The sequence below is a fragment of the Bos indicus genome, chromosome 18, assembly GCF_029378745.1.
Source record: "Bos indicus isolate NIAB-ARS_2022 breed Sahiwal x Tharparkar chromosome 18, NIAB-ARS_B.indTharparkar_mat_pri_1.0, whole genome shotgun sequence".
NCBI lineage: Eukaryota > Metazoa > Chordata > Mammalia > Artiodactyla > Bovidae > Bos > Bos indicus.
The window spans coordinates 34,436,035-34,448,384 of NC_091777.1; the positions used below are offsets into that span (position 1 = coordinate 34,436,035).

Consider the following 12,350-nt stretch of genomic DNA (forward strand, 5'->3'; position numbering starts at 1 on the left):
AGAAAGTTAGACTGTTTCTACATCTCAGCTGTTGTGAACAACACTGCAATTAACTTAGGAGTGCAACTGTATCTATGAGATCCTGATTTCTATTCTTTTGGACAAAGACCCAGAAGTGGGCTTGCTGGATCACATAGAGTTCTATTTTTAATTTTTTGAAGAACCTCCATACTGTTTTTCATAGCAGCTGCACCATTTTACATTCCCAACAACCAGTGTTCCAATTTCTAAATGAACATGATGGAATACTATTCAGCCTTCAAAAATGAGGAGATCCTACCATATGAAACAATATGAACAAAACTTGAGGTTGTGCTAAGTGAAGTAAGTCAGCCATAGAAGGACAAATACTGTACAATTCCACTTATATGAGGCATCTACAGTAGTCAAACCAGAGAAGCAGAGAGCAGATTCGAGGTTTCCAGAGGCTGGGGGAGAGAGGAACGGGGAGCTGCCATTCAACAGGTATAAGGCTTCAGTTAAGAAGACAAATAACTTCTAGAGATCTGCCACACAACATTGTTTCTGTACTTAACGAGACTGTACTACACCCCTAGGATACTAGTAGATCTCATTAGTGCGATAAGTTGTGTTCTTATCACACACACAAAATAACAAGAGTATGTATGTCTGAGTTAGGTAGACACCTAGACACCTAAGCTTACCTCTGTTTCTCTCTTCACTTGCTGTGGTGACCTCAGGCAAGCCAATCGACCTCTCTCTGTCTCTGTCTCCTCATCTGTAAAGTAAGGAAAGTAACAGTATTGATACTTGCCTCATAGAATTACCATGAAGTTCAATGTTTTTCTGATACTTATGAACTGAATTCCTAGAACATACTAGGTAGACATCATCTTAAGTGCTGTATAGATACTTCTCAATTTATCCTCAAGGCTCCCCGTAAGGAAGAAACTATGATTTCCATTTTACAGGTGAGGAGACTGAGGCTTTGGGAATTTAAGGTTATTCACAGCAGCACGTTCATAAAGGACCAATGATCGGCACTGATGGTAAGCCCTGCCAAAGTATGGAGAAGGAAGAGATCCTGCTGGCAGTGTATCCCAGGAAGGCTTCCTGGAGGAGATGGCATGGCATCTGAGCTTTAAACATAAACCAGTGTTGTCTGAGTTCCTAAGCACAGTGTTGAGAGGATGGATGGAAGTTCAAGAATAAAGAAATTGATTGCAAAGAGCTTTTCTGTCCTGGGCCTCAAACGCCTGGCCAAGGTGTCTGACGATCTTCCTTGGCAGTGGTGAGTCAGAAAGACTGTGGGGTAGGAACAGAAACAGTGTGTAAGGATGATCACTCATTCACCTGGTCAACACAGATACATCAGGAACCCACAAACGCCAGGTTACAGCCCTGACCATCCCCACCATCCCCTCCTCTCAGCAGGCTCTGAGTGAGGCTGAGGCAGAAACCCATGAGACACAGTCCCACAGTCAAGGTTGCCCTGCGACAGCCCCGCGCTTCTTAGACTTTCATGTGCATCCGGATCCCGCATGGAAGTTTATTACAAACAGATTCTGATTCAGTAAGTCTGGGGCAGGGGCCTGAGAATCTGAATCTCCAACAAGCTCCCAGGTGATGCTGATCCCTGGACCAGGCTTGGAGTAATAAGAGTCTACAATATGTTCGTTCCTTTTCTAGTTTCATAATTGTGATCCCAACAAGTAACACAATGTGTGGGCCAGAGTGTTTCGTAAAACATGAATTGAATTGAAAAATCTTAATCACCTTCACTCATGTTATTAACTGAGTTTGACTAAGGAGCCCCCCCTACCAACACAGACACACACACACACACACACACACACCACACACACACACACACACATATCAAGGGTCACTTCATCTTCCCTGGTACATCGTCCTACAGTCAAGTACTAGAACCCAGCATGCCTTTTCCAGTCTCTCACACTGTCTTTATGAAACTGACTTTAACCCCTCAGGCTCTTTTTTGTTGCACAAATGATGTGTTTCTTGAAAGAAAGAAAAAAAAACCAGGGGCGAAATAAGCAAAAAAAAAGAAACTACAGTCTAATCTAATATACATCCTTTCTGACTGTGTGTGTGTGTGTGTGTGTGTTACAGAATGGAACATTCATTTCATTGGGATTTTAATTATCTTAAACTATGAAGGATAATTTCCCATCTAGAAATATTATTATAATGGCTGTATAACATTTCATTAGTTTAAATTTTCATAGAGCACATATTTCACTGACATAAAATATAGTGACTTTAAAAAAAATAATAAAGCAAGGTCCACACTGAACGACCAAATGAAGAATGTACAGACAAAATGTTGCAATGCCTGTGATTTGCTTGAAAATTGTGCAGGGAGTGGGGACGCAGGAGACAACAGAGCCAGACCAGGATGAGTCATATGTGGGTCACTGTTGAAGTGGTCTGCTGTATACAACTCTCTCACTTTTGCATGTGTTGGTAACTTTCCATAATAAAAGTTTAAACATAAAAGCAAGGTCCAAATGAGGTCTAGGAAGAAGAATCTGAGACAGGGATAGAGATGCAAAGTGTTGGAAGTTAGATATTTAGCCCCCAAGAAAGAACAATGTTTCATTTAGGACCATTTAGTCTGTCCCACGGAGAAGGCAATGGCACCCCACTCCAGTACTCTTGCCTGGAAAATCCCATGGATGGAGGAGCCTGGAAGGCTGCAGTCCATGGGGTCGCTAGGAGTCGGACAGAACTGAGCGGCTTCACTTTCACTTTTCACTTTCATGCATTGGAGAAGGAAATGGCAACCCACTCCAGTGTTCTTGCCTGGACAATCCCAGGGACGGGGGAGCCTGTTGGGCTGCCAACTATGGGGTCGCACAGAGTTGGATACGACTGAAGTGACTTAGCATAGCATAGCACAGTCTGTCCCTTCACAATTCCAAGACCCTGGAGCTACTGAATTGCACTGGAATAATCCACCTTTATTATTTCCTGTCCTGTCTGAATGGATTTGCATTTTAAGTGCATGCTTGATGTCATGTCTAAATTGGAACTAATTGAGACGTGCAGGAATGTGGAAGCATGCCCTGGCCATGGTGGGGACAACACACGGTTTGCCCATTTAGAGCTCTGCAGATAGATGGGGTTTCTGAGGAGCAAGGGGCCCGGCCCTGCCCTGTCTCTAGCTTCCATGAAGCTTAGCCAGCTCAGTTCACTTCTCTGAGCCTCCGTTTCCTAATCTCTAAGAGGAAAGGATTTGAACTACAGGAAATTTGCAACCTTTCTCTGCTCAAAAGTAATGAGGTTCCACCCCAGGAACACCTTCACCACTCTGCATTGCAATACGCCAATCAGCCAAATTTGGTAATTGGACAAAGCGAATGGGAACAATTTAATAAACTTTGATAACATTGCATAAAGTAATTGTTCAATTATTTCAAATGGTTCCGTTTGAAAACTCCAAGGGGGTGGTGAGCAGGGTTCAGGGGAGCCTTAGAAATCACCTTTGCTTGTTAATCATCTCATCCAGTAGAAGCCACAGAAGAATGAAGACTGTTGGGAGGGAGGGAGGGTATTTTTGTCTTTAATCCTGCTGAACTGTACTTTCATCTGAATATTTTTAAGTGGTACTTTGGTCTCCCTCATCTGGATGTTTTCTGAGTCTTGTTATCAGGATTTTAATTAACACTAGGTAGAGATGGAGGAGCAGGATGACACGATATTACTTCTGTTTGATTTAAAGTCAACGCTGGAGACTCTCCTTCCAGGAGCTGTTGAAAGTGTCTTATCTCGTGCATTCCAAGGATGGCTGTTTCATGTAAATGTCATTTCTGCTGTCCAAAATGTTACAACACGCGCCAGCACAATAGAACCACTGTCTTGTTCTAAGAGACACGAGGGAGCCAGCAAGCTTTTGATCAAAGGCATGATTCGAACATCAAAGTAACACCTCTTCTGTTAAATTCAGGAATCAAGACTCAGAATAAAGGGATGGAGATTCTGGCTTTAGTGACAGCCTAGCCTCCTGTGCTGGAAAATGCCTGAATCTCCAAGGTCTGATCCATTTGCAGACAACTGGCCGGAAAGGGGCTCTTGGTGGTACCGGTACATTTATCACATCCTGTATCTTCCTGCTTGTAGTCAGTTTGTACATGTTCATCTGCTTCTATGTCGGCTTCATCCCGGGACCAGAAAACTGGAGCGGCCATGACCCTCCCCACACAGAGGCAGAGGCTAAGAGCCTTTGGGGTAGGATGGAGCTCGGCTCAAATCCACGCTGTGCCACTGGCCAGCTACGTGACCTTATTTAACTTACCTTGCCCTCCAGACCACCATGTCTATATACAGATGGTCCCCAACTTACGTGGTTCCACATAAGATTTTTTTGACTTTACAATGGCTTGAAAGCAATATGCAATCAGTGGAAACTGTACTCAGAATTTTGAATTTTGATCTTTTCTTGGGCTAGATATATGTAGTATGAAGTATGATACTCTCTAGAGATGGTGGGCCGTGGCAGCGAGCCCCCAGCCCGTAGTCAGCCATGCAATCATGAGAGAAAACAACCCACACACTTATAAAAATTCTGCACTCAGCCAGCCATTCTGTTTTTCACTTCCAGTACAGTATTCAATAAATTACATGAGCTTTTCAACACTTATTATACAATAGGCTTTGTGTTAGATGATTTGCCCCACTGTAGGCTAGTGTAAGTGCTGTGAGTACACCTGAGGTAATATAGGCTAGGCTAAGCTATGACATTTGGTAGGTTAGGTGTATTCAATGCATTTTCAACTTACAATAATCTCAGCTTATGATGTGGGTTTATCAGGATGTAACCCCACATATGTTTATATAAGCATATGTGTGTGTGTGTACGTGTGTGTGTGTGTATATATATATATATGAATGTCAAAAACATTATGTTGCAAGAAAGAAACCAAATACTAAAAAGTATACACTGTATTTATCCATTTATATGAAGTCCTAGCACTTGAGGTCATAAGCTATGGTCTTAGAAGCCAGTATAATGACCATCTCATCAGGGCCCATGGGGCATGAGAGAACTTGCAATTGGATGGGAATGCTCCATCTTGATTAGGGTGGTGGTAACATGAATGTGTACATGTAAAAAAGTCACCAAAACATACTCTAGGAAATGTATACCTCAATTAAAAAGGTTGCATCAAAACACCATCATATCTGATGCACAGGATTGTTGTCAAGATAAAATGAAGACAGTCCGTGGAAAGTACCTATCCTCATGGCTGGGCTGAGTAAGTACAGTGAAGGATGGCTGTTATGATTGTTTATGTTGTACTCATCATTACTGTTATCCTTTTAGTGGAGTTACATCTGACCCAGAAATTGGGGTCCTTAGTTCAGCACGTAAAGCAAAAAATTCTGTTAAAACTGTCCCCAGAGACTCACTTAAATTGTCCATGAACTACAGTTTGCCTCATTTGGTACATACAGCCCTGCTCAGTAAAAGATGTTTCTCAGTATAATGGATTCAGTAATGGGCATCAGGTAATAAAGAGAGCTGGATGTAAGAAGCACACCTCTGTAGAAAGTGAGATCACAGCCAGGGGCTCAACCTGGAAGAGGCTCACAGGTACCAGACCAACAGCAGACTAGACTCAGGGTCATGACTCATTTCTGCCTGGACAAGGGCTCATTGAGAATGGCAGGCATAACCACTAGACCAGGCAAACTACTAATTCCTTCCCCTCTCCCTCCCTCCCTCCCTCATCTCTATCCCTGTCTTGATCTTTCTTTTTTCTTTCTCTCGGTCTCTTTGAATTTGCATTAGTTAACAAAGCACAAGATGCCACTCCACTGTCCTGTATTTCCAGGCCTCCATCCCCAGTGCTGAAATACTGAAAGCTCTGTCTGGTCTGGCTCAGAGGAGTCTGACCACTTCCCAGAAGGAAAGAGATAAGAGGTTAACATCATATCCATACTGTATGATACTTTACTTGAAAGTAGAAGAGCCATGGCAGTACTATTTGGTAAATCCAATGTAGTTCATATTTCGGGTTGTCTTTCTCAGTGAATCATTTTGCAAGCTTCACAAAATCTCAGGTACCCCTGTACAACTTAGATGCCAAGATCTTGGAGACCATACTGACAGTTGCACCTCAGATTCCAGTGCTCACCACGGACAGACTCAGAAAGCAGTTCCCTGCCCCCATGCCCTCGAGCATTGCCCTACACCATGCAGCCCACAAGGGATGACAGAGAAGGTGTGTTTTTTCCAGAGGAATCTGACTTCAAACAGACCAGCAGGAGCTGCCCTGTGAATAGCAACCAAGGAGTGGGCAGGGCCCATTCCTGGAGGAGCTTTGATGCTATAACATGGGTGGCTCCAGCCCTTCTCTTAACACAGGACCTGACATCCCATCAGCCCACTTGGAGAGCCCCAGTGGAGGCCTAGACAGGTGTTAGATTGCCTTTCGTCACCCACAGGTATGTGAGGTGTGCCGCAGGAGCACCTGTCACATCTCCTGAAGCAGGAGGCTCTGCCAAGGATTTACTCTGAGTACAGGGATCTGAAGACTATATCCCTTCTGACTCAGAAATGACCTGGATCAAGGACCCAGCTTTCTAAGCATGACAGGATGGTAAAAATAGCCTCTGACAGCGTCTCCATGTGAGATAGAAGACACCACGCTGAGTTCCGAAGCTGGAAGAGTGAATGTCATCCCTTCTCTTATCCAATGGCCACTTATCACACACAAGAGCCTGCCCAGGCTGGCAGCGATGCTTTGAGAGTTGGAGAGCAACAATGATTAGAAAGAGAACCTGAAATAAATCACACCTACCCCCTAGGTATTTAAGGTTGAGGTGAAGAGATGGAACATGTGAACATGAAAAAGTAAAGTTGAAGGACATCCAATTATTTTTCCCAAACCTACGCTAGGTGTCCGCCATGGGCCAGGCACTGTGGCCCCTCCGCTGGATCAGAATGAGTCTGACATGGTGACCCCCACAGCGAGTCACAACCCGACAATGGAGCTGGGTGATTAAACAAATCATTGTGCACAGTGACAGGGAGTAAGAGAGGTGCACAGAGAACCTGTCCAAGAAGGGGTGTGAGAGAGGGTTTATATACACCAGGGTGTGTCCGGAAAACATCTGCATTCTGGTGTGCTGAGTATGTAGGACTTAGCCAAGGAAGCAAAGTGAGAAAGGGCATCCCAGGCACAGGGAACAGCATGAAGAATGGCAGAGGGCAGGCCAACCATGAAGTGCCACGGGGGAAAGCCTGGGAAAAGGTCACAAGGACCTACCCGATGCCCAGGTTTAGAACTTGATCTTGGCCCTGGTTGGGGAGGAGGAATGAGAGGAGCAAAGGGCAGATGAACAATGGAATCAGTGCTGATTCCCTATCGAAGACCTCTCAGCACCCGCTCCCCAGGAACTTCAAGAAAAGTGTTAAACCCTTGCCCGCATCCCAGGAGGCTCTCTGCTTCCCTTCCTCCCAAAGTCACAAACCGAAGACAAAAGACTCTTAATCACACGCCTTCTGATTTCCCTGTGTACTTTTCCAACCAGAGAAAGTGTTCCTCATTGAAGGGCCCTCTTTGTTCTTAAAAGAATCAGGGCACTTTTCTTCCTCCAGAATCTCAACAATTACAAACCTGAAAAGATGCAGTTTTCCAATGAGGGGATTAAAAAAGAAGTGGAAGATATGCTTCCTGCCCTTGAAAGATGAACAGAGCAGCTTCTGTTTACTCCAGCAGGGGAGAGCAAAGCCTATGGATTTCACCAAATAAGGGACACAGCAAATCCAGTCTGCCTCCATCTTCCTCAGGCCCCTCAAACTCAAAACTAATTTTCAAAGTCATCCATCTTTAACCCAACAGCATCAGTTGCTGGATGAAGTTTCCCTTTCTCGTTACCTCATCTGATGAAGTTTGTTACTCATCATACAAAACGAAATGTCACTTATATGGCTCCCCCAGAGGCCCCCCCCCCCATTAATCAGAGGAAGCTGAGTTGACCAGAATACATCTTGTCCTCTTCCCAAAGGGTCTTTAGTTTGGGTTCAAATGAAGCAGAAGCCAATCCCGAGGCAAAGAATCAAGCTTAAGAGGTTTTATTGATATCATGTAATAAACACAGAAATGGAAACTGAGAGCAGATAAGTGACTCTACCAAGGTTTTAACCAATATGATGGTTAATATCCATATTTTTTAACTAAAAAAACCTCAGTTGGGTGGGATCCTATCACATATATGCGTGCATGTTAAGTCGCTTCAGTAGCGTCCAACTTTTTGCAACCTATGGACTATAGCCCGCCAGGCTCCTCTGTCCATGGGATTCTCCAGGTAAGAATACTGGAGTGGTGCTCGCCTCGGCAGCACATATACTAAAATTGGAACGATACAGAGAAGATTAGCATGGCCCCTGCGCAAGGATGACACGCAAATTCGTGAAGCGTTCCATATTTTTGAATCTGTGGGAGAGGGAGAGGGTGGGAAGATTTGGGAGAATGGCATTGAAACATGTAAAATATCATGTATGAAACAAGATGCCAGTCCAGGTTCAATGCACGATACTGGATGCTTGGGGCTAGTGCACTGGGACGACCCAGAGGGATGGTATGGGGAGGGAGGAGGGTTCAGGATGGGGAGCACATGTATACCTGTGATGGATTCATTTTGATATTTGGCAAAACTAATACAATTATGTAAAGTTTAAAAATAAAATAAAATTAAAAAAAAAAAAAAAGAATACTGGAGTGGGTTGCCAGACCCTCATTATCACACATATAAGTCACCATAAATGGTCCCTATAGTTTTCTGTATTCTCTTCCCAAGTCATAAATGTACAGAGAGAAATTAGAGCTTCTCAATGACTTCTCCCAAGGCCAAACCTTCTAGGAGTCACTCTCTTCCCTACAGCCCTGCCTTCTATTCTGAGTAGGAGCTATTATCTTCCCAGCCCTACCTCTTTGCCATAATGATTGGTCCAGGACTTGGACATGTGACCCTAATCTAACCAATCGGACGCCTTTCCTCAGAAAACATTAACTGATACAGGAGAGAAGATCCCTTATCCTCTCACCGGTGAAGTTTTGAGATGTGAGTCTGGAAGCTGCAGGTGACCCTGCAGGTATGAAGGGAATTTACAAGGAAAGAACAGAGTTGAAGACAGAAATGAGATATAGAGGGATAGTCTTGGTGGCATCTGAAGATCCATTTCTCATTCATGGACTTGCCTGTTTTCCATAGCCTGATTTCTCATCTTCTCTTTTAATTCTATGAGCTATCCTAAATAGCCTTCCAATAAAGACTATTTTTCACTTAAACTAGTTCAAGCGTGTCCATGGTATCCATGATTTGTGACCAAACCCCCTGATTTAATGTGACCACTGACTGATTTTCACTTTAGCACGGCCCATTAGAGTTCTCTAATTACCCACATTTCCCCAACCCACCACTAACAAATTATTTTGTTTCCTTATGGTTTGAAGTATGTCAATCTCTAAAGACAAAACATAAAAATGATATCAAGTTTCACTGTAGTACATTTAATGAAGCAACTCTTCTCAAGTCTAAAATGACATAAAATCCGTTCTGTCCCAGGACATTTGGGATATTTCAGAACCTCCATCATCCTGGTTGACCCGCCCACTTGAGTGTAGTAAATCTCCAAAGGTTGATAAACATTGAATATTCTTCACTTATATTTATTGTCCATTCCAAAATTGATGTTTCCCATTGGACATTTAAACACTTATTGCTTTGTTAAGCATTTTCTCTGTTCAGAGGAGCACATCAGAAATTGATTCCCTGATAGTATAAGGTAGGAGATGAAGCACAAATTCAACTATAAGCATTTGGACCTCTCCTCTCCCTTTGCCTTTGCAGTTTGGACACTTCATTCCCCAAAGTGAAAGGTAAGGACTTTAAGACAGAAAACCAATTGGGATGCTGGAATCCAATCAACAACCATGTCCCAGGGCAAAGGGCCAGTCTGAAGTAGCCCAACATCCATCTCTCAGTAGCTTCCAAATGCTGCAGCCCACCCAGGTCAGAGTCAAGGAGGTTGGTTCTTTGTTCTCAAGGACTGTGAGGCTGACAGGTGAAAAAGTTTCACTAGGGCAGAGGAAATGAAATTGAATTCAACTTGGAGGTTATTTGTCTTCCCTGTGACCCTTGGTGGTCTCAAGTGACAGCACAAGTGCCAAAGGTCAAACTCACACCTGTGAGTCAATTACTGGGTGCCTGCGTTCAATGCAGGTTCTGATGCATTAGATTTAATATGGTTCAAACGTATTGAGCAGAAAGGAAAAAGAAGAGGGAACCAAACCCCTTTGGGGATTTTGTTTGAATCTACAAAAAGGCTGGATTGAAACCTGCAGAGTATTTATAAAGAAGCTGTAAAATCTTTTATTCATTTGAAAGGAGTTGGAAGAGAGACACAGGAAGTGAGGCAGGAAAAACTGAGCTGCATCATGGAGAGAAGGGGGGCAGTAAGAGGCAATGTTGGCCAAAAGGGAGCACTTTCTCCTGTTAGGAGTGTGTTAACCCTTGCCACCACTGGTTCAGGGATGGATTTGGGTAAGAGTCCCACCTCTATACTCACTGGTTCTATAAAATGAGTTCTATAAGACTCATTTCCACTCTAGGAACTTCAGTGTCCTTACCTATAAATTGGAAATAAACCCCACACAAAGGGTCTTGTGAAGATTCAAATGAAATAATAGATGTGAAAGTCCTTTATAAGTTGTTGAGAGCCATGCAGATGCCATTTATACTTGAAAAGTGAAAGTGTTAGTGACTCAGTTGTGTCCAACTCTTTGCGACCCCATGGACTGTAGCCTAGCAGGCTCCTCTGCCCATGGAATTCTCCAGACAAGAATACTGGAGTGGGTTGCCTTTCCCTTCTCCAGCAGATCTTCCCAACCCAGGAACTGAACCCAGGTCTCCCACATTGTAGGCAGATTCTTTATCATCCAAGCCACTACAGAAGCCCAGTTATACAAATGATTAGTATGATTTAAGTCATAGGATATACCACATAAGGAATGGAATTCCTGACAAAGGACCCAGGACAAAATTCAGATGAGAACAGTCAAGACTGGAAAAGGTAAGGTCCAGGCAAAAAGCAATTTCTATCAGGGTCATTTGTTAAAGTCTGAAAGCAGTTAATCTGTGCCAAGTTCTGAGGCCCATTCATCCACAGGCTTGCCTTAGCTGAGTAAGACAGGTTATCAGCTGATCACCTACGAGTGGTTTCTCAGCTTTTACTTCAAGTTCCAATTATACTAGGAGATCTTGGTGACAAGAGCCAGTTGGAGTTATCCAGGTAGCTGTGCCTAATAGTTCTGCCTCTTGTGCATACCCTAGCTAGTGCCGCTGCCTCCTAATGATGTGTTTTTTAATTGCAGGCAAATGCAAATCAGACCATGGCAACCTCTCCAGCATTGTTTCTTAATCTTGGTTGCATATTAGAATCTTAATCTTGGTTACATATTAGAATCACCTGGAGATTTAAAAATACCAACACCTGAAGACCACCTCCAGAGAGTATGGCTTAATTTGTTTTGGTGCATCCCGAGCATTGGGATATTTAAAGTTTCCCCAGGTATTTCTACCATATGGCCAAGTCCAAGAACCATTATTCTAGAGCAGACATAGGCAAACTTTTCTGTTAAGGGCCAAATAGTAATTCTTTTAGGCTTTTCAGGTCTTATGGTGTCTGTCACAATTACTCAATTCTGCCCACATAGTGTGAACATGCCATAGACATATATAAATAGATGGTTATGTCTGTGCTCCAACAAAACTTAACTCACAAAAATAAGTAGCAGGCCCTAGTTTGCCAACCCCTTCTCTAGAGATTCCTTACTCAGAGTGAGGTCTGGGGATCAGCACCATGGACAGTACCCAGGAGCTTGTTAGACATGCAGAACCTCAGGATTCCACGAGCCTCCCAGGTGATAACATATGCAGAGTCAAACTTGCAAGGCACTGCTCCGGAGGGTTCACTTTGTGAATCCATCCCTGCCAGCATCACAGCACTGAGGTGATGAGTGGAGACTCATCACTGTCAGCATTCCCCGTGCCTGTCACCTCCATCAGCCTGGCTGTCTCCTAGCTGCCACATTTCTGTAGCATCTTCTCATTGGTGACACAGACAATCTGAGTAGCTGTCTACATTTGATTATGGTGTTTCCAAAGGGTCAACAGAGCCACACACCCAGTTTCTATTTTTCAAAATAAAATGCGGAGAGGATGGGGCTGTGGAGCCATATGAGGGGATATGCCCCTTCTCTCAGGAACTATCCATTCATTTAAACTTGTCAAATGTCATACAGGTTCTCAAACACCCCCTGCTTCTTTAAGCCTTGGTGACTTATATATGGTATTGT

General features: G+C 43.6%; 1 non-coding gene across 1 annotated transcript; it reads left to right on the forward strand.

The window, feature by feature from the left end:
- Positions 1 to 8,315: 8,315 nt before the first annotated feature.
- On the forward strand, positions 8,316 to 8,422 carry LOC139177412 (U6 spliceosomal RNA). Its single transcript, XR_011561855.1, has one exon. It is a non-coding gene; the product is annotated as a U6 spliceosomal RNA (small nuclear RNA).
- The last annotated feature ends 3,928 nt before the right edge of the window (positions 8,423 to 12,350 follow it).